We start from the raw sequence: 25,979 nt of genomic DNA, 5'->3' as shown, positions 1-25,979 counted from the left end.
TGCCGAAATTGTGGCTTACAAAGAATACCTAATTATTTACAACTCCCTTCAGTATGGAAACTAATTAGTTATCAGGAGAAAAGGAAACACGAGTAGGTCCACTTGAACAGGCGTAACAAACGCAATCCAATCAGGGAGTAAATAAAAAACTACGTGGCCTGCCGGAGAGCGAGACAGGGGATGCGGACGGAGGACGACAGAGAGAGAAGGAACACAAGTGCCCGATGAAAGTAACCGACCGCTTCCATCTGTGCTCCTAATCAAATGATTCTCTTTAGCCTCCAGCGATAAGTTTTCCCCGACTTTTTCTCTTTCCTGATGATGGAATTTACGGGTTACCGAAGAGTGAAGGGTCACACAGGCGTAGCGTTTCTTTTGATCGCGGATTTATTTCTAATTTCATCAAAAGGATGTCTGTTTTCATATTCCGGCGGAAATTTTCGCAGAAAGTGGGTAGGTTTATCTACCGTACAAATATTTACTTGTCCATATTAAATTAGTCGGAAAACTTTGAGCTTCGGAAAATTAATGAGAGATAATTTACTTTGTGAGATAAAATTCGGGAATAAAATACCGAGTTCTACAATATTCCTTTTCGAGATAAGTATGAAACAGAAGCGAGTAGCTACGTACCTAATAAAATATATTTTACTTTATTTGTACTTTATATTAATCAGCGTATTCACGAAAATTTAAATCTTGCGCTTAAAATAATGTCAACATGCATATTTTCGAAACGTGATTCTGTGTTTTTTTCTTTAAGGGACTCATACAAATCACAAGTGTGCAAGTACCTATGGATGGGTGTGCATCCCCGAGTGCCCAAACCATTGCTGCTATTCTTCTTTCCCTAGCACTTTCTTTCTCCATTCCTTTACCCAATAAACGGTAATGTCCGTCACTCTGAGCTCCATCACTTGCGTCATCTGTAACCATAAAATATATTCCTGCCCTATATCCAAAATTAAATTTTGTATTTTGTAAAAACATTTGTATTTTTTTAAAACTGTATTAGTTAGTAGGTTGTATAAGGGTTAGAAGTAGAAGAAATTTCAAGTATAATGAAGCTTATATTCTCACATATTTTTGTTTGTACCTAAATATACCACATAGCTGGTGTATTTTTTGAAAATATAACTGGAAAGATTACGAAAAGTTCGTTGAGGTGGTGTGGACCATGTGGAGCGAATGGATAACGTGAAAATCACTAAGAAAGTACATTTGGCGAATGTGAACGGAAAAACAGAACGAGGATGGCCGAAAAAGACTTGGCACGACCAGATCAATCGGAACCTAAAATCTGGTGCAGCCAAATTCGACGTAATCGGGGGGCATGTATGACTAGATGTAAGGATATGAAGGAAGCTAGGAGTGTATGTCAGGGGACAGAAGAGTGCGGCGTTCGATACTATCTACCTACCTCTGGGGAGACACGGCGTGATGGTAGTAGTAGCAGTGTATTCTGACGTCGCGATTTTTAATTTAGGTCCTTTAAAATCGTGAGGCGGATAAAATGCGTGTAATGTGCTTCTAATGTGGTTGATTAATTCAATCGGAGAATCGGCCTAATTTATTTCTCCCGCCCGACTGGGTGCCGGCTGGGTGGCTGGTGGCCGGTGGCCGCTGGCCGGTGCTCTCCCTCGCCAGGAGGCCCTCGCAGCGGCGGGCGAAGTTAGACCAGACGAGCCGAGAGTTGGTCCTAACCCAATTGGGAGTCCAGCGAGGTCCGCGCTAACGCCATTACCTCGGCTAGCGGGATCCTGCCTCCGAGGAGGCTACTCGCTACTCTCACTCTTTCCCGTTCTTTGTCGTAATTTGCCACAATTTGTATCGGCGGACCTCTTTCGCCAATTGTTTAGCTAGAAACTTCTGATGAACCGGAAACTGTATATTTGATTATATAAAAGGTTCGTAGATAACTGGGAAGAAGTTACTCACATATATTATACTATTATATATGCTCGTTTAACTACCTAGATCTGTTTTTAAGTAGGTAAATGGTAAATTTTGGAAGCTTACTGGATGGTTGGGAAGATAATTAACTAAACCTCAACTAATATCTAAATCAGTGCAGGTACCTACTGTGTAAATATATTGATATCTGAAAATCAGCAATTGAGAGGAGTGATTTAAATTTTTGACACATGAGATTTTGATTAATTCACTTTTTATAAAAAAACATTTGTTAAATTTATTGTTACAATTAAATTACTCAATAGGATTTCCCCTGCTACTACAAAGGAGAGCACATTTTACAATAGCTGTTTGAAACATTATATATTACTTACATTTTTATCTTGACTCATGCAACCAAAGATGTGTGCCGATGACACGATCTTTTTCGTATATATCAAACGATATGTTTCAATTACTCTCTTATAAATGTTAGGTTATCTAATGACTGCGTAGATAAAGGTAGTAGGACATATCGCTCACTCCTTTAAAAAACGTCAAATATCAAAAATCGTCAATTTTCAGTTGTGCATGTTTTCGGAATGCCCAGAAAATGTACTATATCTCGGCAAAAGCGGCATATTTTTTACTTAATATTTACCCGCTACAGGGCAGAAAGTATTGTTTTTGCATTTTGAAGAAAAGGTATTGTTTTATTATTTTTTTTAAATATACTAAAAAAATTCAAATGCAGAAAAAACATTCAGGTTTTACCTAAAAAGATCTGTTGCACAGCAAAAAGTTCTATAATTGACTTGATATAAATTTTTAATAAATTTTATAATTTTTTTGAACCTTTAAAACAATCTGAAAAATCCTGAAAAAATCTATTTTTTTTATATTTGACGTTGTTGAAAGGAGTGAGCGATATATCGCTCACTCCTTTCAATATAATATATTATACTGCGTTTTTGCTCAATACTCAAAGATCCTGCAATCAAATCTAGTAAGTGTATAATGATTTTTGTCTTCGTGTGTAATCTTGTTTTTATACGAGTGTTTAAATGGAGTGAGTTTTGGGTACAATAATAAACACTAACAAAATTTAATTAAATTACAAGCTGAATTCAGTGATCAGATGATGGTGTTCACAAATGATATCAATTATGATCACGATTCTGTTTTTAAAGATGGAATATGGAATTTGTGGTTACTAACCTCTGACTGCAGAATTCCAGTAGGTACCTACCGGAAAAACCAACAGTCAATATTATTTTTAATGTTGGGTCCGTAGTAAAAAGAGGTCCCAAACATTGCGTGATTTACATTCTACATAAATATGTGTTATGTAAATGCTATCGGCCGCGGCAGTGGTGGACGTCGATTTTCTTAATAGCGAGATCTTCAGACTGAGTATGATACTAAAAAAATCTGAATTTACTGTGAACTTTGGCACAAAATATAGCGATTGCCTAAAATTTACAAATATATTTTACAATTGATGTCCCCTATCAAGACTTATAAAAGACAAAAAATTAAATGGAACTAGAATAAATTAATATAATCTAGGGGGAAAGTCTCCAAAATGAATTTTTATAAGTAAAGGATCCCCTTATTTTTTTAATGATACAATTGGCGAATCTGCCATTATTTAAATCAGTTAAAGTCAGTTAAATATGTTTGCAAAGCATTGGGTGAGTTGTGTTTTATCCGTTATATGGGAAAGGCTAATTGAATAAATTAATTTGAACCAATACGAGTTATAGTAGTTTTGTATTGTGTATTATTGAAACTATAGAAATAGTAAAAAAGTCATTGTTGAATTAAGGATTAATAATATTTATTGATTTCGCATTAACGTTATCAAATAGCAGGATGATTTAAATATAAAATTTTAACACTTTTTAAAATTTATTGATGTAAACAGTGTAAACACAACTAGCTTCGAGAAGTACAGATGTTCACATTAACAGATGAAAATACAAACGGGTATTTAAATACAAATACAAACATGTTAAGAAAAATGGTCTTATACAAGGGTTTTCTTTTCAATTATTTTTTATATGTAAATAAGGATTAATGAATCAATTTTTTGTCGAGGTGATATAAATAGTTTAAAGTGAGCAACGAATATAGCGAATATATTCTATAAGCATTATAATTTCATAAAATTTTGACCCATGTAAAATAAGTTTATGGGGATTCATTTTACTCACCATGGTGTAAAAAATGATATGCTCTCTTACTAAACCCTCGGATATTAATTTGTATGAAAGTCACTTTCTGACGAACTTTTGTCAAACTTAAGTTAGTAAGATTTAAGGGAGATACGGTAGTATCCAAGAAAAATAATTTAAATATTCACTTTGCTGTTATTATTTGCCTTCCTTATAATGTACAAAGCTTATGCTCAGCAAATGGATTTTTATTCTATCCAAGAAACTTTATATGTATAAGAATCGGGTAAGATTCTCGATTGTGGCCTGAAATTCCCATGGAGAAATTCTAATTCACCTTAGTGATGAGAAAAATTTCGAAAACTCATCTTCCGAAAAAGATCGGTTATTTTGATTCATATTTGTAACATTAAATTTTTTGAACTCTTTGAACAAATTCAAACAAAATTTCAATTGATTTCTTCTGTATTGATTTATATACCTAATATTTTGTACCACGTTATTATTTGAAAATGACCACTAGGTCATTTTACCCGCTTACGTTATTTTACCTACCTTTTTCCTACAGCAATTTTGATGCAATCAATTGCAACAAAATCTATGTAAGTACTTAGGTACCTACCTAGGGAAAAGATTGGCAAAATGACATTGGCAGATTAAATGACCTGGTGGTCAATTAAAAACAATAACACATTACGAAATATTAGATATCCAAATATATACAGAAGAAAAACGTTAGGAATTTTTTTTTGCGAGTGCAAAGAAAATGTGCGAATGTCCAAATAAAAGTTTCCTTGAAAATTTGTAGTACGGATAACATATCGTTGGTGAGGTAAAGAAGATGTATGTGTTGTTTTTTTGCAATAAAATAATAAAATGTAAACGTGTTAATAGCCGTATGACAAAATAGTAGTTTTGCGCGGCGTGCAAAGGACCTCCGGCACCATTGTGCCCTACTGTCAGTGACAGAATGCAACGTGCTGCGGGGGGCGGAGCCACGTCCTGCGCTCCCCCCACCCCTCTCCCCTGCAGGCCACGCCCCCGCGGGGAGGCTGAGACAAGTGTTACCTCGCCGTGAGGGAATACTTAATCCACAATTAAACTGAGAATAGCTCCCGCGGAATGGAAGAGGGAAAGTCATTTACGCTGTTTATATTTCATGAATTTAAAAATAGCTCATTTGCTTTATGCAGCGCCTTGTAATCGTGGATTTTAGAGCAAATTTTAATCACCGTCAATGAATGAGGTGCACTTATATCCTTTGTATGTAGGTCCTACTCTATTTTAGTGAAAACAAATAGAAAACATCGCGACTTATGAGATGACATACAAGTAGCTTCTTTCTTCAACGTTTTACAAATGTTATGTAGGTATTAAAAAAACTAATTTAAAATCTGGGTTTCTGTACTAAGGGAGTTATTTTTAAATGTTGACATCTCGACATAGATGAAGAAGAATATGGATGTCTCGTTATAACCAGGGCTAGTGACCTTTCATAGACTGGTTTAGTGATCACTTTAACTTGTAACATTCACCGTTCTACCAATAAATGGCAACCTCATTACTCTTTTTTTAAGCTCATACATACTTCATAAATCTAGTAACGATTTATGTTTGAATTCACGGGAGCTATCTATGCTCGGTTTGAGAAAGCTTTTATTTTGCAGAGACTATTTTATTTAGATGCATGCAAAATCTAAGTATATAAAAATAACATATTTCTTAACTAGGGTTTGAACACACCCAAAAATATTGTAACTAAATTAATCTTTGATTAAAGTTGTCTTTGCATTTAATGCATTTTTCAAAACTTCATTTTATCTTTTTATTTTTCAAATTTAAGGAATTTTGTACTATTGTTAGTTTTTGATATTTCACTTTATTTCCTTTGGAAAGTGTTTGAATTATTTTACAAAAGTGTATTGTAATTTTGATAGCTATTCAACAAGTCAATTATGTTTTATACATATGGATAGTGATTAATAACTATATATATAGGGATTATATTTATTAAGCATCGTGTATCGTTAATTAGTGGAGCAGGAAAAAATAGCATACGTATGGTCGCGGTCACGATGTGAACGTCAAGCGGCAGGACTGCAATCGGAAGCGTCAAGCGTTCTCAAGGATTCTTGAGAATAGAAAAATCGGCGGGGCTTCTCCGACGCTCCGGCTCCTTTTTCGTTTAGTTTCTCGACGCTAGCCGGTGGTCACTTGTATCGTTACCGGTACCTAAAAATAACCAGATTTTAATGATCTATGTACAAGGCGTGAATGTGTTTTTTTGTACATAAAATGATGGCTTATTATACCTTTTTTTTAAAAGTAATAATATGTGCATTTATATGATTCCTATGTAATTATTAATATAAAAATGGTTTTCGAAAATAAATACACCAACTATTACATAGAGTATTTCATGTAGTTAAAATGAAACCTTTTTAAGAATGCCTTGACTAAACTTTTTGATATCACACCATCAATTTGATATTCTTTTTCAACTAGTATTTATACTCGAATAGTACTCGGCAATATCGTATTTACGTAATACGAGTATTTTCGAAAGTAAAATATCAATGATATGAGATAATAAATGCAACGACCAATATTTTCGACCTAAAAATCTTATTCAATAAGCACTCATTAGATATTCCATGAAAAAGTCAGTCAACTTTTCTTTAGAAAGGCTACTATGAAGATGGAAAGAATAAGATATAAAAGAATGCGAAAAATAATAAATAAAATATTTTACAAGAAAAAACATAGGAATAATAAATTATCTGGTTCAAATTCGGTAATTGGGAAGACAAGTTGATAGAAAAGACGCCACCGCAGTTACTCGGCTTTACTCGTCGCATTTATTTCTAAAATTAATAAAGCCATTTTCGCGAAAATAAAATTCGGTTGATAAACAAGCAAACGATAAAAGTGGCGCCCTTAATGGCGTCAGCTTCCGGGAAAATGAGATCTTAAAAACACAACTGTCCCCACCCTCCCCGCTCCGAGATCCTCCAGTCTGCGGTCGCGGCGGGTCGCGCGTCTCCCTCCCGCGCGCCGCCCTCCCGCGGGTGCGAGCGAGACCTCCGCGGGCGCGCGACCTCCGCGGGAACGGACGGTCCCGGCTGATAATAAATCAAGTGTCGGGATACACGCCGGGTCGGCCGCCACGGGAAAGTAGGCTCTGCGGCTCGGCCTCCGAGGGCGCGAGGGTCGAGAGTGGCGTGCGGCGGGTGACGCCCTCCGCGCGGCGGCCGCTGCAGCTCCAGACTCCGCGCGAGCCGCGCCGAGATCACTCGCCGCTCCGGACCTCTCCCGCTCGCCGCGCCGCGCCGCGCTCCAGACCTCCCATACCTAGCGCGGTAACACGTCGCCAATCGCCAATCGCACATGTCAAAAATAACAATTCGCTAAGACACTTGCACATGACTATATAAACCGATTGTTTACGACGTTTTGTTACAATTTTTTTTATTTCAAAATAAGTATTGTCGATTGTGTATAAAGTTGTGTTAAAAAAAAAGTTAATTTAAAAAAATAAAAAATTGTATAGAACTGTGGTAAATATTACAAGAAGTGACAATGAGATCCCCGGCCTGAATCAGGAGAGCAGGAGTTCCGAGGCGGACCGGGTCCAGCAGTTGGCGGCTCCCGCCGTCAGCAACTGTCACCATATTTTCCGACGGAAATAAAGTGAGTACCATCCGACACTTGTATGCACTTTCCTGTACGCTGCGGTTGTCTTTCAGCGCAGGTGTTATGTTGATGGTACCAGATTCATCCGCTTGACGACGTTATTCTTTAAAACTGTTTTATTTGTTTATCATGATCATTTTCATGTCATAATCCACGTCTGTATAAGCGCCCTTGGGGTAATATTTTATGAAAATGGATCTACATAAATTATCTAAATAATAACAATTATTATCACTACCCGTCTTGATTGCTAATTATTATTTATCTTGCTACGCGGTGCTTACATCACACGGATTTTATGAATATTTTTTTAAAAAGAAAATGGATGGTTGACCATTTTTAATTAATTTTTTGGTCGTTGGCAGTCATCGTTGATAGGATTTGCGATTTAAAAAATGTGATTTTGTCAAGGAAAGATCCGTCGTTTAATTGATCCGTGAGAAATCCTTATTCGGATCATCTTAATGTCATATCATCCCCACCGCTACACCCAACCTAATTAAAAACTCCTCGGACGTCACCGATCACTATTTTTATGACTTGATCCGTATCTGCACGCATATGGTAAAAGACACATCAAGTGGTGCCATCTCGATAATTTTATATGCAGGCAGGTCTTGTGTTCCGAGTGAAATATATTTGATGGGATACAGGTGATACAAGTGAAGGTCAGGGTGGAAGACGTTATTGTTACACGAATGAGGAATAGTAGGTAGGAAAACGAGAATACCACCTCCGGGCTAGTGTACCTACTAGCTTGTGTAATTTATACATTTCTAATATGTATGAGTGTCATAAAGGCAATTATCACTAGTACCTACCTAAATAAATTAAACACAATGATAGAATAGGAATAGGAATAGAATAAAATAAAAGTTGGTAGAAAACAATCTAACTATCGCGCTACTTCTCCGCCGGGGTAGGCAAGAGAAACAATCATCCCCTCTTCCACATTCATGCATCTCGTCATACATACCTGCCGATTATTCCGATTTCTAACCCGTTAACAAGCGCCGTAAAGATATTTAATTATAGACGTTTTACTAAAAGTGATTCGAATAACCTCAGTCTTCTATACTTGTGTGATAAATGTATTACAAATACGTTATAATAAAATAACCTTTTTTACAAAATAAACAATAACAAAAATGACAGAATCCTTTTATAAAAAAAATATATATAAAACAAACTAGGTAACCAACAGTTATTTATACAATTATTGAGGCACTTACACGTACCTTTAATAGTTTACTCGTATAATAGTTTTATGGTACATTTAGAATTTAAAATACTTCAATTACATAATTTTAGTAAATCATAGTTTTCATACATATTTTTTTACTCATTTATTATATGTACATACTACATATGGGATCAAGCTGTTATACTAAATAAACACTGAAAATACGGTTTAGATCTCTCAGTGAGACGACTAAGTAAAGGTATGGAAAAATTTTAGTTAAAACCAAATTGATTTTATTTCAGAAATGTCATAAAAATAAATTCTAAAATTTCCCAAAGTAGAAAAGAAAAATCGCGAGAAAAACGAAATAAGTCAACGCAGTATTTGCAATGTCTAACAGCGATCTACAAGAATAAGATCGATTTGTAACCGTGATTAAAACATACAATAATACGAACAAAATAAAAAAAAATAATACATTTAAATAATGGTTAGAGAACACAGTAGAAGACGATGACTATTTTGTCCGTTGGAAAGGGTATGGTATTGTATATATTTTTTTAATTTACAACGAATTTTCCTAATCGACCACTTGAAAAGAGAAGAAATGATAAGTAGACACTACTATGGAAAATTCAAATATTGAGGGCCAAAATGTACTCTGACTGAAAAGTCGGAAATTATAGCTTTCGATTAAAACTAATAGCATTTTAAGATTTTTTCTCCAAAAATCGGTTTTTAACTTGGTCGTTTATCATATCTATCAATACGTCCATATAAATTAATAATATTGTTGAAAGTCAAGTTTATATTAAAGTTCTCGAAAGGTATGTACATGCACATGCTCACTTTTTTATGGTTGTTTTTAATTTATTTTTCTGTCTTCGGACCCCTTCATGCTAAATAAACCTTATTCTAAATAAGTCCCTGATAACAGCTAGCAGCTAGAGACAAGAGTGTGAGAACACTTACAGCCTACGTATCGTGTATAAAAGTACGAGTATGAGGAGCAGATCAGAAACCAGCGGTCAGTATAACTTTTAGGAACTAGAAACTAGTACTAGATCGTGAAGACACTTCGAGGATTGGACTGGTCAAGTACGCATAACGTACGAGTGGCAGACTAGAATGGAGCATTCAGAATACTCGTAGCAGCTAGAAACTAGCAGGTATTAATTCGCGAGGAGACTGAAAGTCTCGAGGATTGGACTTGTCACGGATGTATCGCGTATAGACAGTAACAAGGCGGAAAGGAGCAGTCAATATATTGCATAGCAGCTCGAAACTAGTAAGAGATCGTGAAGACACTTCGAGGGTTGGACTGGTCAAGCACGTATCGTGTGCGTGTGCGTGTGGCAGATCAGAATGGAGCCTTGGGTATACTTGTAGCAGATAGAGACTGAAAGCTTCGAGGATTGGACTCATCGAGGATGTATCGCGTATGGAAAGCAACAAGGCAGAAAGGAGCAGTCAGCATATCGCATAGCAGTTTGGAACTAGCACTAGAGTGCGAGGACACGAACGGACAGCGCTAATGGAATGAAGCACGACACACCAATTGAGTCGATTGTTCTAATGTCTGCTGAGGAACATTTTAAAAGTTATTTGCGTCTTTTTTATTACACCATAAAAGTTCGCTTGAACTGTCTATTTATCTACCCAGATCAACGACATATAATATATTTTTGCATTGTAAGGGTTCGTCCACCTTTATATTTAAGTATTAATATTTAGCTGCCATGCTGAACGTCATGGGTTCGATTTCTAGAGAGGTCAACATAACTTTATGAAAAAATCATTCTTATATTCATGAAATATCACCCTAGACTGGTATCTGTAGCACAGGACTTGCTTTGCGTGATCAAAGATAAAGATAACACTACGTCAGTGCGATGCTTTGCCCTATGAACCATAGGGCGTGGATGAAAGTTAGAAGACAAAGAAGTGTAAGTTGAGACTAATCTCTCAAGTCTGAAAAGAATATCATGTTTATAAATAGTTTCAAAAAATCTTAAATGCAAATTTGAAATTCTACAATATGTGAGATGAAAACACTTTGTTGTATGTATTGTGTTGGCTTAGATTTAAATTCGATACGTGTCGCAGGCTGTAAAGCAGAGTGCTCTGTGTAGCAGAGCAGTTAGTATGGTAGCGAGACTTCTACTATCTTTCAGAGCGACCCTCGAATTAAATTTAAATTGACATTATTTTGTCAGTATATTACCATTATGACAATAGCTTGTTGGGATCACACTGAGCTTGTTACTCGCTGCTTGTACCACTTGTACCTAGTTGCGAGTGCGATATTTCTAACGCAAATTATATTATGTACCTACCTACGTCATGTTCAAGCATTAAAGGGTATATAATCACCTCTAAACTTACTGACGCGTTCATATCGAAAAGATTAAGTGTAAATTTTTATCATTTTTTTAAATGCATTCAAGTACTGGATTCAACTCTCATGTGCCATACATAATAATTTTATAAATGTCTCTACAAATACAAGGTATCTTTTAAACGAAGGCAATATCGAGGTCTAGGCATGTACATGGTTTACGACTTATGATTGTCTGGCTTTGGAGATTACTTTATACACTGTGATATGTTCACCATTCAAATAAATATGAAAAAATTGAAGGAAGGGGAAAATAATTTACGAATTCATAGTCTTATATGTAATCATAATTTCTAAAGTGACATTTATTTAATTTACATAATAATTATAAATAAATAAAACTGCGAACATGTAGGCTTCGTATATCAGACACTGGATTATTCACCCCACGGTTGACATATTCATAACATAGGTATAAATTTGAGATATGAAACATCAATGTTTTTTTAAATGAAGGAGATGGAAGTGAGAGCATCCCATGGCTTCCGACTTGGCATTTGTTAATAAAACTTGTAAATATGCAATGGTGGTGGATTTCTTTCATACGTTGGTTCTAAGTTCGTAGACTTTAAAGTATTGATTGTGGCGTCATCATGTGGATGTTCAATAAATAGGCAGAATGGTGTACCTTACACGAGTGTATAAAGTGATCACCACTTAAGCCGGCTAAATGCCAGGTCATCCCTGCTTCTTCTTATTGTGTTTAAAAAAAACGATAGATGTTCTATATTAAGTCACCTCATGCACCTATAATATTTATGAAAAAAATAAGAAACCTATCAAAACAAGTTAATAATAAGACAAGCGATATAAAATAATTGAAATAAAATCATGATATTACGAAATCACAAATATCACTCGTTAATGAATTTGATATATCTCACGTGGGTGCAGTGAATGATTGATATCGAGGAATTAATTGTTAGACGATACACATTATCGGGTGCAGAGCCGATGCGGGTTTGTGCGGCGCTGGTACGGGGCGAGAAGGCGGCGGGGGAGGGGTACCGATGTGCGATGGAGACATAACGATTTGGTTATGGAGCAATTTATTTGATTATTAGTTTATTGGCTGTAGCGAGGATGTCGCCAGTCACATCATGTTTATGCGGTATAAATATACTAATCATGCACTTTATTACTGGACTAGAGAAGGGACTACTTCTAGTGGCACCCGGCGGCATGTTGCAGCCAGTGCTGGATTTACACACAAGCTAAATAAGCTGTATCGTAGGGCGCAAAATTGGTAGCCGTAATATTATTATCATTAAAATTTCATCGACGAATATTTCAGCTTATCGGTAGATGATACCACACCATAAGATGCAGAGAACCTGAATATATTGTGAACCAAGCAATAACCATGGATCTCCACGAAAGACATCTAGAGGAAGACGAAAAAATTAATCGATGCTACACAAAGATAACATGATTCTAAGGGATGGCCTAGATGACGGTGTCCTCATGGACATAGACTCATGGACATAGATGGCTTAGATGACGGTGTCCTCATAGAAGGACCTATAACCTGAGGGCGAAGGAAGCTGTACGCAACAGTCTACAAAGGCAATAAGTTGGGATGGAGCCAGGAAGAAGAAATGGATACCACACTTGAGATTTCATATGCTGATCAATTGACAGTGATGTCACCAGCGGATGGACAACCGGTGAAATTTTTTTAAACTTTTATCCCTCTAGAAGACCACAGGGGCGAAAATCTGGCCATATCTAGTAGTATTGGAATGCGTCAGAAATGAATTATCTCGGTACAATTAAAATTTTCCAAGATTTATATAATATTATAATTCATTATAAAATCGAATCTATATTTCTTAATACTGGGACATTACTGAAACTTTTTTAAAGTCTTACGATAACAAATTGCGAGAAAGCTCTTTCAGCTGGCTTAAGAGGGAATGTGAATCCACATTAGGGGAACAAAAGCTTTCAGATTTAGCGGTGCTGTGCATTTAAGCTGAAAAAATGAGAAAATTGTCTTTTAAAGACGTGATTGAAGATTTTTCTATTTTGAAAACGAAAAAAGTTATAATTCAATCTAGTTACTGTTTTATAGTATTGTTTATTTGTATGTATGCCAATATTTCTATTAGATAATATGAATTTGAATTTTCCTTACTTTTGTAAAAAATTAATTGTTTTTAAAAAATATTAAAAACTCTGAAAGGCTACATTTATATTAAATTTTAGGTTAGAGCCGTCACTACTCTAAATCCGTCACTGGTTGTAGGTACGTAACATGACCGGTCAATTAGACGAATGTCTCCGGGATCTTCTGCTAATTAGCGTTACATATATCGAAAGTACTCCGACTAGCATCGTTCCTTATCTCCGCGTGCTCCCCTTTTAGTACCGACTTGGTATGTGACTAGTGTATGACGTATGACTAATGATCCCGTCCAAAATATGCACTAAGAAAAATAAACTGTTGAATAATGGATAAAGAGTTATGTATGTAGATAAGACATAAGATATATATATATATATATATATATATATATATATATATATATATATATATATATATATATATATATATATATATATATATATATATATATATATATATATATATATATATATATATATATATATATATATATATATATATATATATATATATATATATATATATATATATTTATATATTATATATATTTAATTCAGTTTTCAGATTCGATCCATCAACACCAACTTGCTAATCAGTGCACAAATTTATTTGCGCCTTGTAAAGGAATTATATACCGAGAAATCAACAAGAATAGTCTGCTGTATCAAAATCGTTAACCAAAATTGCAACTAATTCCTCTTAGGCATATCTATAGATGAAATAAATTTTGTGGTGTATTAATCAACCAATGCGCAGTGCAAGACTTAGTATAAAATGGTTATTTATTATTTCTTTATATGGGAGCAAATCACGAGAAGCTGTCTCGTCACTTGTATATCTAGTTACACCATCCCACACCGAATCAGTCCTGACACATTCTGTGTCCATTAACGCATTCAATTTCATTATCTCCAGTATTAACTTACTTAGCAGACTAGTAGAACTGGGTTATACATAGTTCCTCGTCGCATCACTGGAATGAGATTAACTCCCACTCTCTTAGCATCGTCTTCATTCTATCATCAGTTCAGCAGAATTCGGATTTATTGCCAAAGTGAAGAGATTTTTCATCTACTACCTTTGTGAAAAATACTTCCAAACCACGCGAGTCCTTTGGATATTAAAATAAAAGAGTTTTGAACTTCGATGAATAAACAATTAGCCCTTACATCGAGTGTAATATAGTATACATTCGAGTATGTAACAAAGTAATGAGATAATAAATAAAAAATACATTGGTAAAGTGAATCAAAAGTGGGGTGTATAATAAGCTGCGTAATAAAGAGTAGTTTTTGCAAGCACTGCGGGAGGGCTCGGGGCTTGGCAATAATAATTAGAAGTAAAAGTGCTCTCTCATAATGCATGGGACAATATACCACGGTGTGGAAGGGGAGCGCTATTATGCTTTGTGAATTGTGAATAGCGGAGCAAACAGCTCGTAATATCCCATTATTGTAATAGGTGTGGAGAGGTTGTACTGCGCTCTGTACCGGCTCTATCGACAAACAAACTGCTCTGTGTCAGGACACGAGTACCTACTCCTAGGTACTCCCGAGGGTCGCGCCGCCCTATTGTTTTATCTTGTTTGTTATACGATTCAATCAACACTAGACATGCTTCAAACCGTTTAAAGAGATTTTTACACGAACACCTCTCTTCTCTTTTTTAACTCTCTATTAGGCCAATTATCAAACAAGGCTTATTGATTGATTTTTAACATAACGATTTTTTTCTATAGTCAGATAATGATGACAGCTGTTAACTGTCATTTTCCATTAACAGATTTTCGATATAGAGATAAATATATTCTTTTTTATTTTGGTCAAGGAAGGAAAAAGAGATAATAAATACATACAAATCAATAAATGATCATAAGGTAATAATATAAACAACATTTTGAGTATGTCCAAATACTTGTTCACAAAATCTGGATTATCTCCAATTACATTAATCAATTAATTTAATTTGATGTGATGTCAAAAGACAATAATAATATAAACAATTTATATTTAAAAATATATAATTCAGAACGTCACATTATTATATTTTGACTGTAAGCATAAACTCAATTAAAATAAAATCACGCGTTAAGTTAAGTTAAAACTGAATCGACCAACATAATAACAAAATCACCAATCACCAAATATTTCACACGTAAGTACGGATACTAACTGACATCAAAAGGCCTGTTATGTTTAATGGAGGCAGTTGGGTTTGCTTGAGGTTTTTAGATAAATAGTTTTTTTTAACACCAGTAATTTACTAGACAACTCATATTCTCGAGTAATTGGTTTATCATTAGTTTTAACAGGATGAGAGTAGTGTACAGGGGTGGGGTCAACCTTTTTTGTTTATATGGAGTTTCCGCTACGAGGTCAAATTTTAATATAATTTGTTACTTCGCCTTTATGAGTTTATTTATAAAGTTTATCGGAGGATAGAAATAAAACACATTAGAAGAGCGTCGGATAGTGCAGAAAGTCGATCTAAGGAAGGAAGTAGGAAGTAGGAAGTAGGAAGGGAGAAGCTCTCAAGCTGGAGGAAGTCAATGGTGCTTGAAGAGACAGAGAGGGTGATTGATGAAGTATCGCTCCTAAAGAGAGTTATATGGACGGAAAATAAAATGATGATTCGTGTATTTATATGTTAATGCACTAATGCTATTCGTAAACGTTGTATTGGCAACAGAAGATGCTGAAACGGAAGCCATAACAACTAGCAACTCGCGCTAAGGGGGCGGAGTGGCAGTGGAGCGGGGGAGGGGGGAGAAGGAAGAGGATGGCAATCATGTAGCAACAACAGTAGCAGCATAGAAACGGGGAGACTTCCGATATTAGGTATCATTAATAAAATATAAAACATTTCATCTAATTTCCCGTTCTTATGAGAATGCTTTCTATTCAATAGGGAAAGATAAATAATTAACTCACTCCACGTCACGGACTGGTCGCACTACCGTTTCCGCAACCTTCTATTAAAACTTTGTTGCTTCGAAATAAGTACAGTAATACTGTTCATTTATCATTTCTCCCACTTCATAAAACAACAAGTAATTTATTATTAATGTAGAGAAAATGTTTTAATCTACCGTATAAGTTCAATGAAGAGTATTATTTATCAATATGTTAGACAATCACAAATATGCATTTGTAGGTATGTGTGAATAAGGCTATCATAAAGGTGCAATGTGTCGTTTGAAATGATTGTTCTGACGAAGAGACGGTACGTTTGGAAACCGGTGGACTAATTTAGTAACAAATAAATTTTTCTAAAATACCCCATTATAAAGTTAGTGGTAATATCGTTTATTATATATATTTTGTAAATATATGTTATTACCTACTTTCGTTATTAGTGTATATCCGGACCAAATTTTCATATTTAACAAAATCTACATTTAATTCCAAACTATTGAGAAATTTTTAAACGTTCCTCATAATTTCATATAAAATAATGATTTTTTTAATAATATTTTTGGGTGTATCCTTGGGTGTATCCTTGCTCATAAATCAATTGCTGTCAATAAACACGAAAAAATACTATTGGTGATCGAATACATAGGCACCTGTTTACTAGGTAGAAATCAATCGTCCATCCGTTATCATTGTGATTCTATTCAATGCGTGTAGGAAAAAATGGTATTAAGATTTTTATAGTCATCATTAAATAATAGAAGACATATAATTACTCCCATTCATTGGCAAACAAATCTCGTTGTGTTGGCTGAAGTGGAGTAAGTGTTCCCGCTTAGCGCTTCCATGGTCACCTCCACCGGTGTTCCCGAGGCACGGCTCTAGTCCTGATACAGATCTCTCCTCAATGCTCCGGGTGTACTTTCGATTATTCAAAGGACTTCGTTCAGTATTCGAATTATTGAATTAATCTCTCGCCGTAAATTATCTCTAGGATCTTTACTGTATAATCAAATAAATAAATGAATGTACCATCGTGTCGCTTTTTACCATCAAACATAGGTTTATTATGAGCTCCTTGAATGGATTATTGCATAAAGGCGTTTAGCACTCGGAAACCTTTTGATAGGAATACATTATAATGGGTACCTCTTTCATTTTTCCCCATAACATAAATTACATTTCGTTTGTGAAGTATTCGTAACTGGGAACCTCTAATAAAAAATACTGACGTGGAGGATTTTCTGGTCAGTTGGTCATAATATGAGGGAAAAATAGATTTGCATAACAGAAGAAGACGAGAACTTCATCACCCTTGACCATAACATACATACATATAAATCTATAGACAGTAAAAGTTTTCAAAATACTTTAACAAGCGAGGATGAAAACTGCAAATATTGTTTACTTTTAGTATATTTGACAATTTTTTTAATCATATATATTTCATTAATTGATTCGGCAGTCACTTTGTGGTAATATCTATCTATTTTTAATATTAGGTTTACTCGGTAAATACCACTATTTCTTAAAATCTATTATGACACGTGTTTGGATGTATTATGTATGTGAATGTCTATGTGAATGTGTATGTCACAATTGATTTTAAGATAAAGTGTTATTTACCAAGTAAAACTTAAATCCAAAACATATATATTTCTTAAAATCTTTTATTTTGTTAGCTAAATTATCTATGTACTTCCCTCTTCCGCACCCGATGGTGCATAGGGCACTATTTACACATGAAGGAACCCCAGTCTAGAGTAGTATTGAATAAACATTAGAAAATCATTTCTGTTTAATGACCCCTCCCCCTTGGGAATCGAACCCGGACCTCCAGCATAGTGGTTGAGCGTTCTGACAATTACGCTACGGAGGCGGACAATGTAAAGTTAAAGTTTTAACAAATTAAAAATTGGTTGCATAGTTAATGGTACATTAAACAGAAAATAGTTGTAAATATATATATACATATATATATATATATATATATATATATATATATATATATATATATATATATATATATATATATATATATATATATATATATATATATATATATATATATATATATATATATATATATATATATATATATATATATATATATATATATATATATATATATATATATATATATATATATATATATATATATTGATATCAACATAAATCTTTTCGAAAAAAGTGAATAGGCGGAATTGGTTCTAACGGTGAAGCCTAAAATGAATAAATTATGAAGAAAATGTAATATTCAAAGTTAGTGAAACAATGACAAATGATTGTCAGCTAACCGTTTATTATTTATAAAAGCTGAAAGCTTCACCGTATTATTTTACAACATTTTGGAATTCCAGATTATTCGAGACAAGGAAATGAAAGCAAAGTGAGAAGATTTTTCTAACTTCGGTTTATTTTGGTTGAGAATTTAGTAAACTAAACCTACCAAACGAAATATGTTGCGTGTAAACGCATTTTAAGCACACGGGGGTGCAGAGTAATAATAATTTATTAGAAAATTTATAATTTTAATTGGACATGGGTAGTACAAGGAATAAGGATCGGTCTAATATTTGTTACATGGACTTTTCGCTACGAGGTAAATTTTGAACAGAATTCGTGAATACGAATATGCTTCTTTTCTTACATTATATTATCTAAAGAAAATCTACACAAAGCGATCGAGTTCAAGGGAATTATGAAATTGTGAATGTTAAATTACATTGCAATGATAGCAATACGTAAATTAAATCATTAAATATCGGTATGTGATACAATAAATTGTCAGCTTCATTTGTTAATCAGAACTGTTAACAAACACATTCTCAGGTGTTTATATTGCACATATCGCTCACTCCTTTCAAGAACGTCATAAATCAAAAATCGACAATTTTCAGAGGCATATTTTTAACTTAATATTTACCCGCTACAGGGCAGAAAGTGTTGTTTTTGCATTTTGAAGAAAAGGTATTGTTTTATTATTTTTTAAATATACTAAATATTTTTCAAATGGAGAATAAACCTTCAGGTTTTACCTAAAAATATTTGTTGCACAGTAAAAAGTTCAATTAGTGGCTTGATATATATTTTTGATACATTGTATTACATTTTTAAACTTTAAAAACGTTCTCCTGAAAAATCAAGTTTTTTTATTTATGACGTTCTTGAAAGGAGTGAGCGATATGTATATTCATATAAGCCTAAGGATCGGTAACATTACATAACAAGTTATTAGTTTTACATTTCTTAAATGCTAAGCAAGCCTCAGGGGATTTGTCGAGGAGTGACTGTGTAGAATGTATTACATAAACATGGGCTTAGAATTGATAAATCAATACAAAAAAATTATCCGGATCCTCATGCCCATTCATATGAAATCATAATTTGCCGGCGCTTAGGACTAATGCGCTAAGAAATTGGAACTGAACTTCGTCGACTCTGATTTTTATCAATATGGCCACCGAGAACGATTCGTTATGTTTAACGAGATTTCCGACGGTAATTTATGTCCGTGATTGTCTTTGATAGGTCGTTTTATCTATTGGTCGATTCAAGATTACGTCACTTTACGTATGACTAGACATTTATTTAATGTTATATGCCACAAATTTTGAAGAAAAAAAACACGCTTTAACTCTTGAAAACAATTTATTAACCCTTATTTTTATACATGACAATTTTCGTTGAAAATAATTTACTCTCAATACATCAAATATTGCTAGCAATCACAACACATAAAAAATGATAATAAAACAGTTGACTATGAATTGGACGATATATGCATAACATACATATATATTTCTAGAGGCACACGAGCCGTACATTTAAAAAAAGTGACGTATATAAGACTGGGTACCATATATCATATATGTAGGTATTTTTGATGAAAAATATAGAGTATCAATAATACTTGTTACAATTAACTAAAAATTAAAGCATTTTGACATCTCAACATAGATGAAGAAGAATATGGAAGTCTGGGTATTTACAGTTCTTTTGACCTGTCTTCACACGCCTAATATCCACCATTCTATCCGTGATTGATAACCGCACTACTCAATTTTTTGGAATTCCTACATATGTTTATCATAAATCTCATGACGATTTATATTTGAGTTGACGGGGACTATCTACGGTTGGTTTGAGACACTTTGTAATTATCGGAGGCCCTTTTATGAAAATGTATGCAAGATTCTAACCGGATTATTTTACATACTGCGAGACGTCTGAAAATATGATATTTAATTTTTATGTAGCTTTATAATTTGACCAAATTATTTTATTCGTAACTTTTTTTTTTAGTGTGTCTAAATCCATTCACATTTGTGAACAAGGGTTTGACATGTCAACATGTAGAAAAAAACCCTAATTTGAGAAACCCAGATTTGTGAACAAGGATTTGGATAAACAAAAAAATATATTGTGAAAAATATAGAATTTCGTATTAGAAATGCCATAATCAAAAATTGGAAGTAATAATTGAATGCAATGGGCGTATATATGTATATGGTAGGTATTTCTTCTTATACTGCGAAGAGGTAACAGTGTTAGGCGCAGAACTCTAGGCAAGTCCGTAACTACCTCACCTTTTAGTGGATACTCACCTGTACAAGTCTAGTGCTTGTTCGGGAAGGGGGAGAGGTGGAGAGGGGAGAGGGGAAGGCGGGATTACTCCAGAAACTTAATCAACTTTGAAGGTATAAATACATTTACACAATTAACTTCCAACTATTTAACCCGACACCTCAAAATATTATAGAGCTGTTTGCTAAATTTGCTACGTTTTGTTAAGTCAATAATAATAATCGTAATTCATTTAGTTGTAATCGTGATATGGATGGAGGAGGCACTGGACTATTGGTTCGGTCGCAGTTTCTTATTCATTTTTTTTAAATCTTTTTATTATTTATTTTTTTGTCGTTTTAAGAACACAAATATTGAATTTATGCCCCGAGGAATTCATCTTCTTCCTTCTTATACATCCGTATAAGAAGGAATCTGTCTGTTCCGTTGTGTCTCTTGTGACGCGGACTGCCAGTAGTCACGCCATCTCTTTAGAGGTGTTCCAGTCGGTCTTTTTCCATCTGGGTTCTCTTGAAGAGCAATTCGGGCCAGTCTATTTTCTTGAATTATATTTTACATGAGCATTTCAGCATCGTCTTCGCTGTCTTCCACATCTGACTATATCCTCTGTACTACACGTTCCTTATTCGATCTCTTAACGTGTTTCCGGTTATGTGCCTCAATGTCCACATTTCTGTTCTTGAGGTTTGGTTCTTGTTGTGTCTGTTCAGGTCTCTGTCCCTATATGGCATCCCCTCATATTAGTATAAACCCGCCGATTATTACAACTCCTGACCCAGACCACGGTTCAATATTAGAAATACGTAATCATGCCAAGTTTTCCTCGGTCTTCCTCTGCTCTTGTTTCCAACTATATTCGCTTCATAAATTTGTGTAGTAAAATATTGATTTCTTCTCTCATTCATGCCCAAACCCAAACCAACTCTTCACACTTTTCTTAATGTTATCGAAATAAAAATAAAAATGAATGTTGCTAAAGCATATACTTCACTAATATTTTCGAAATATTATAAATGAATGCGATTGCATAAACAACTTTACAATAAATTCTTAAATAATTAAAAAATAAATGCATCGGGTAGGGACATCGGATAGAAGCAGTAGATGGAAGGTATTTATTAGTAGACGAGTTTAGTTCAAGTGGCGGTGACTTTATGCAAAATAGTTGACTAAGTTCCTCCCGCGCTCCCCACAATGTTGGCCAGCGCTGGTCCTTAATGGAATCAATTGTCCGCTATCAGTTTCACGGTGCCCTGTACCTTCTCCTGGTCCTGGCTGCGAGCACGGGCAGTGTGGGCAGTGAGGGGGTGCGGGCACCGAGGGTGGTGCGGGCAGAGCGGACAGAGCGGGCAGGCCCGACCCTGCGGACAGACGGAATTCTGCTAAGTGACTTAAGGCGCTCTAACCGCGTTAGCTTTAGTTTATTGAGATAGGATAACATGCCTACTACTGCTTAAACTCACGTAGGTTTACACTAATGTGTCTAGTATGTAGGCTCGTAAATAAGGCAAATAGGAATAGTTATTACATATATCTGTGGACTTACGTTACGAGTACCAAGTCATATATTGTCATTTTGAGATATTGGAAATATAAACTGTTTAAAATGCGCATTGTGTCAGAAAAGAATCATTTTAGCCAAAGTTCTGACATAGAAATCTATATCCAAAAGTACGTGTGAGCTAATGTAACACGTAGGTACTAAATAAAAGTAGAATCAGCTTAGTTTTTCATCGTATTAAAATAAAATTAATTTTAATGATTATTTCGCATATTGTGTGTTAATTTCTCATTTTTTAACCAAGAGAAAATAGTAATTTTTCAATGTGATGCATAGAGTTGATAAATAAAAGCGTTTATTTTAATGACAAGCAAAGAAGTTGGTTTTAACTGAAATCTAACCCTTGTAATAAAATATAGCAAAATAACAACGATATGGCTTTTCCACATATATTTTATTATATAAAATGCAGTTCGACCAAGAAATGTTAAACAAAACTTAAATCTTGCAATGAAAGTTAGTCAATCAAAAAAATCTAAATTGTTATATTTTTTTAAAAAAAGCTCCAAAATTACACGCTCTCGTTCGTGGAAATATTTGATGAATATCATCATAATAAATATTTTTGGATGTTATCAGAATTAAAAATAAAATAAAACGGGTACACCGCGTATTGCCTGAAGCGTGGGTAGCTGACGGGAGAGCTGACATATCGTTATCTCATAAATCACGGTTGACTTAACCTTAGAGCAAATGAACACTAATTAAATGTGGAAAGTTAAGTCGAGCTGTTAGGAAAAGCGGCACGCTGAACATTGGGAAATTAATTAAAATCCGCCCAGAATAAAGTTCGAGTCTGCGGAGTCTCGCTTATTGGATTAGGCGGAATGATATGGTTGGCGGGAATCGTAAATAATTAAACGTTTGGCAACACTGAATGGTTCGGGAGCAGATCGGCGGTGGAGGCCGAGGGGGGTCCCCACCTCCCGGCTACCTCATCAATTTACTCATTACGGTTAAATGTGTCAAAATGTTGTCTCAACTTTGTCGGTTCCCCCCCGAGGCTCTTGATGCAGAATTAAATGTGGATATTTACGGATAGAGGTACATATCCGTGGGCTTAATCACACAAGCAGGGTAAATCGGTACAATTTTTGGGAAAGCGAACAACTTCCGTATTTAATTACTCTTCACCACTCACGTTATAAATAAATCATGAATTTGTGTGTTTAATAACAATCGTACAGAAATATTATATGTCCCGTTAGAGACGAAGCATATTTTTATACTTACATATTTGTTTTTTTTTAAATATTATTTTTATTGATATCTCGACATGGTAGGTGGGAACTTTTTACAATATGTTTTACAATAATGAAAAAAAATTGTGTGAAAGAGTAAATCTGAGAAACACCGAAGTCTTTCAATCAGATCCCGGAAGAGCTTTCAATGTGGATATTCAGAAGTTGTTATTAATGATAGTGTTGTTGCATTCATTGATTTGATAAACAGTAACTACGTAGACTTAATAGGAAGAATTGTCGGGAAGTTAATTTGGAAGGAACATTCGAGTCGCTGGTCGCGAGAGTCGGTCAGGAGAGAAGTGAGCATAGGTTGTAATATCCTCTTCCTAATGCAGTTTGTGCATCAATTTGTCCTTGTGTCGCTCTAGATTTATGATCCGTCCATATTATCCTATCCCCAGTGACAGTGTGCGGTGTGCAGTATGCAGTGTGCAGTGTGCAGTATGCAGCGCATGATTATAGTCTCTTTCCTTTGTTAATATCATCTGTCCGGAGTCCGAGCTCCGGACACTCTGGGACCGCCACCACTCGCTATTTCCGGGAATATTTGCGCGCTACTACGCGCTATGTGCGCGTCACGAGGCCTTATAATCTATTGATGTTACGTCACTGTGCAAATTTTTGTTTATAATCACCCTGGGACAAAAAATATTCCCATTACAAAAATTCGACCTTATTAGATTCATACAAGAACCCGGCATGCTAAACAATTTATTCGTTATATAAAAATAGCCTATTCTTGCATAAAATAATATATATTTTTTGAGGTAAGCTAAATATTTCTCCGTAAGAAATTTTGATAACACCCTTTTCTGGTAGTAGTTTGATTTAAAATTTAATTATGTACACTGTTTTTTCCACCTTTTTTGTCTGCCACCTTTGTGTAGTGGATAGCAAGTTTTACTACAGCGCTGGAGACCCCCAGTTCGCTTCAATATATGAAATAATAATAAAATAGGTACTCAGTTTTTTGTTAGTAGGTACATATGTATTGCGTTTATCTCTGTGACATAGTTCTTTAGCTTATATTCTTATAAAAAAATATTAAATTATTTTCTTCTCTGGGTGACATCTCCTGGTACTTTTTCCCTAAATTGGTTTCATCACTCAGTTTCTTTATCCAGGAAGTCCGTCTTTTTCCAGGTTCTAAGATTTCTTGAATCTTTCCTTGCATAATGGAGGGTTTCTTATTTCTCGCTGAGGATGAATGACCAAAATATTGTATTTACTCTTAATTGATACCAATAATAATTATGTTACGTATTCTTTTTTGTATACTGCGGTCTTACATCTGAGTTAAATTTTAGGGGACAGTCCATTTGAATATCTGCGACAATTTGCATCTGGCTGCATGGGACCCCCGGGGGGCTCCACCGGCGGCCGGCGGCCGGCGGCCGGCGGCCGGCGGCGGCTCGCGGCCCGTAATGAAGTATCTCCTCACCGCGCCGCCTAAACGAATTAGCGCCAATTTAGCACTCACAACTCGTCACTAACTAACTGTAACCCACACTGCGTCCCGTCATCGCGCCGCGCTTTCCCGACCTCACTCTCCATATGCGCGAGTGTGATATCAGACTGGGCGATATCAGCCCACCTAGTGCCTGAATGTATACAGTCGCGGGTAGCCTTGCAGAAGCCTTCTCATTCAATAATTCGCGTTGAAAGAGAACGCGACTTCAGTAAATCGACCTATTAAATTAGGAATTAGAAATTTACCTCTCCATTGTAGAATGTCGAGGATTGTCATTTGGTTGTTGGCTCCTTTATATGTTCTAAGTCAGGCCTATGTCCAAACAACGGTTTAGACGAAAACTGACTTGATGCCTAGTCAAAGAAAGAATGCATCCAAACTACATCACCTTGTTTGGAGTGTTACGAAAAATTTCTGGTTTTAAATTGTCGAATTTTCAGTTCCGCCAGCTCATTTTGTGTAAAACCTGTCCCAATTAATACATCCATCATCAATTGTGTTGCCGACCGGAGTCAAGAAAAAAAATCGTCCAAATTTGTATCGTCGGCAGGGGAAAATAACTCTGTGGTAAATTGTACAAAAAAATGGGCTGCAATTTTCGTAATTATGAAACCTTACTTTTCCTCTAAAATTAATTACGATCGTCATCCAAATTATCGAATCGGCGCGCCGACGAGGGTTAACCAATGGTTTACACACCATAGGAATGGCTTATCTTGGCGATACCGACGA

General features: G+C 35.1%; 1 protein-coding gene across 1 annotated transcript in view; it reads left to right on the top strand.

Annotated features, from left to right (window-relative positions):
• The first annotated feature begins 7,361 nt into the window (after positions 1-7,361).
• LOC148309993 (uncharacterized) overlaps positions 7,362-25,979 on the top strand; it is an 80,626-nt gene continuing 62,008 nt past the window's right edge. The window contains exon 1 of the mRNA XM_088259158.1: positions 7,362-7,760. The gene's annotated coding sequence lies outside the window, so the exon portion shown is untranslated. The remainder of the gene's footprint in view (positions 7,761-25,979) is intronic.

The sequence above is a fragment of the Brachycentrus maculatus genome, unplaced genomic scaffold (genome assembly GCF_059751285.1).
Source record: "Brachycentrus maculatus isolate JH-2025_06_01 unplaced genomic scaffold, ASM5975128v1 h1tg000113l, whole genome shotgun sequence".
NCBI classification, from domain to species: Eukaryota; Metazoa; Arthropoda; class Insecta; order Trichoptera; family Brachycentridae; genus Brachycentrus; species Brachycentrus maculatus.
Note: the sequence above shows the minus strand (reverse complement) of the source record. Positions and strands in the feature narration are given on the sequence as shown.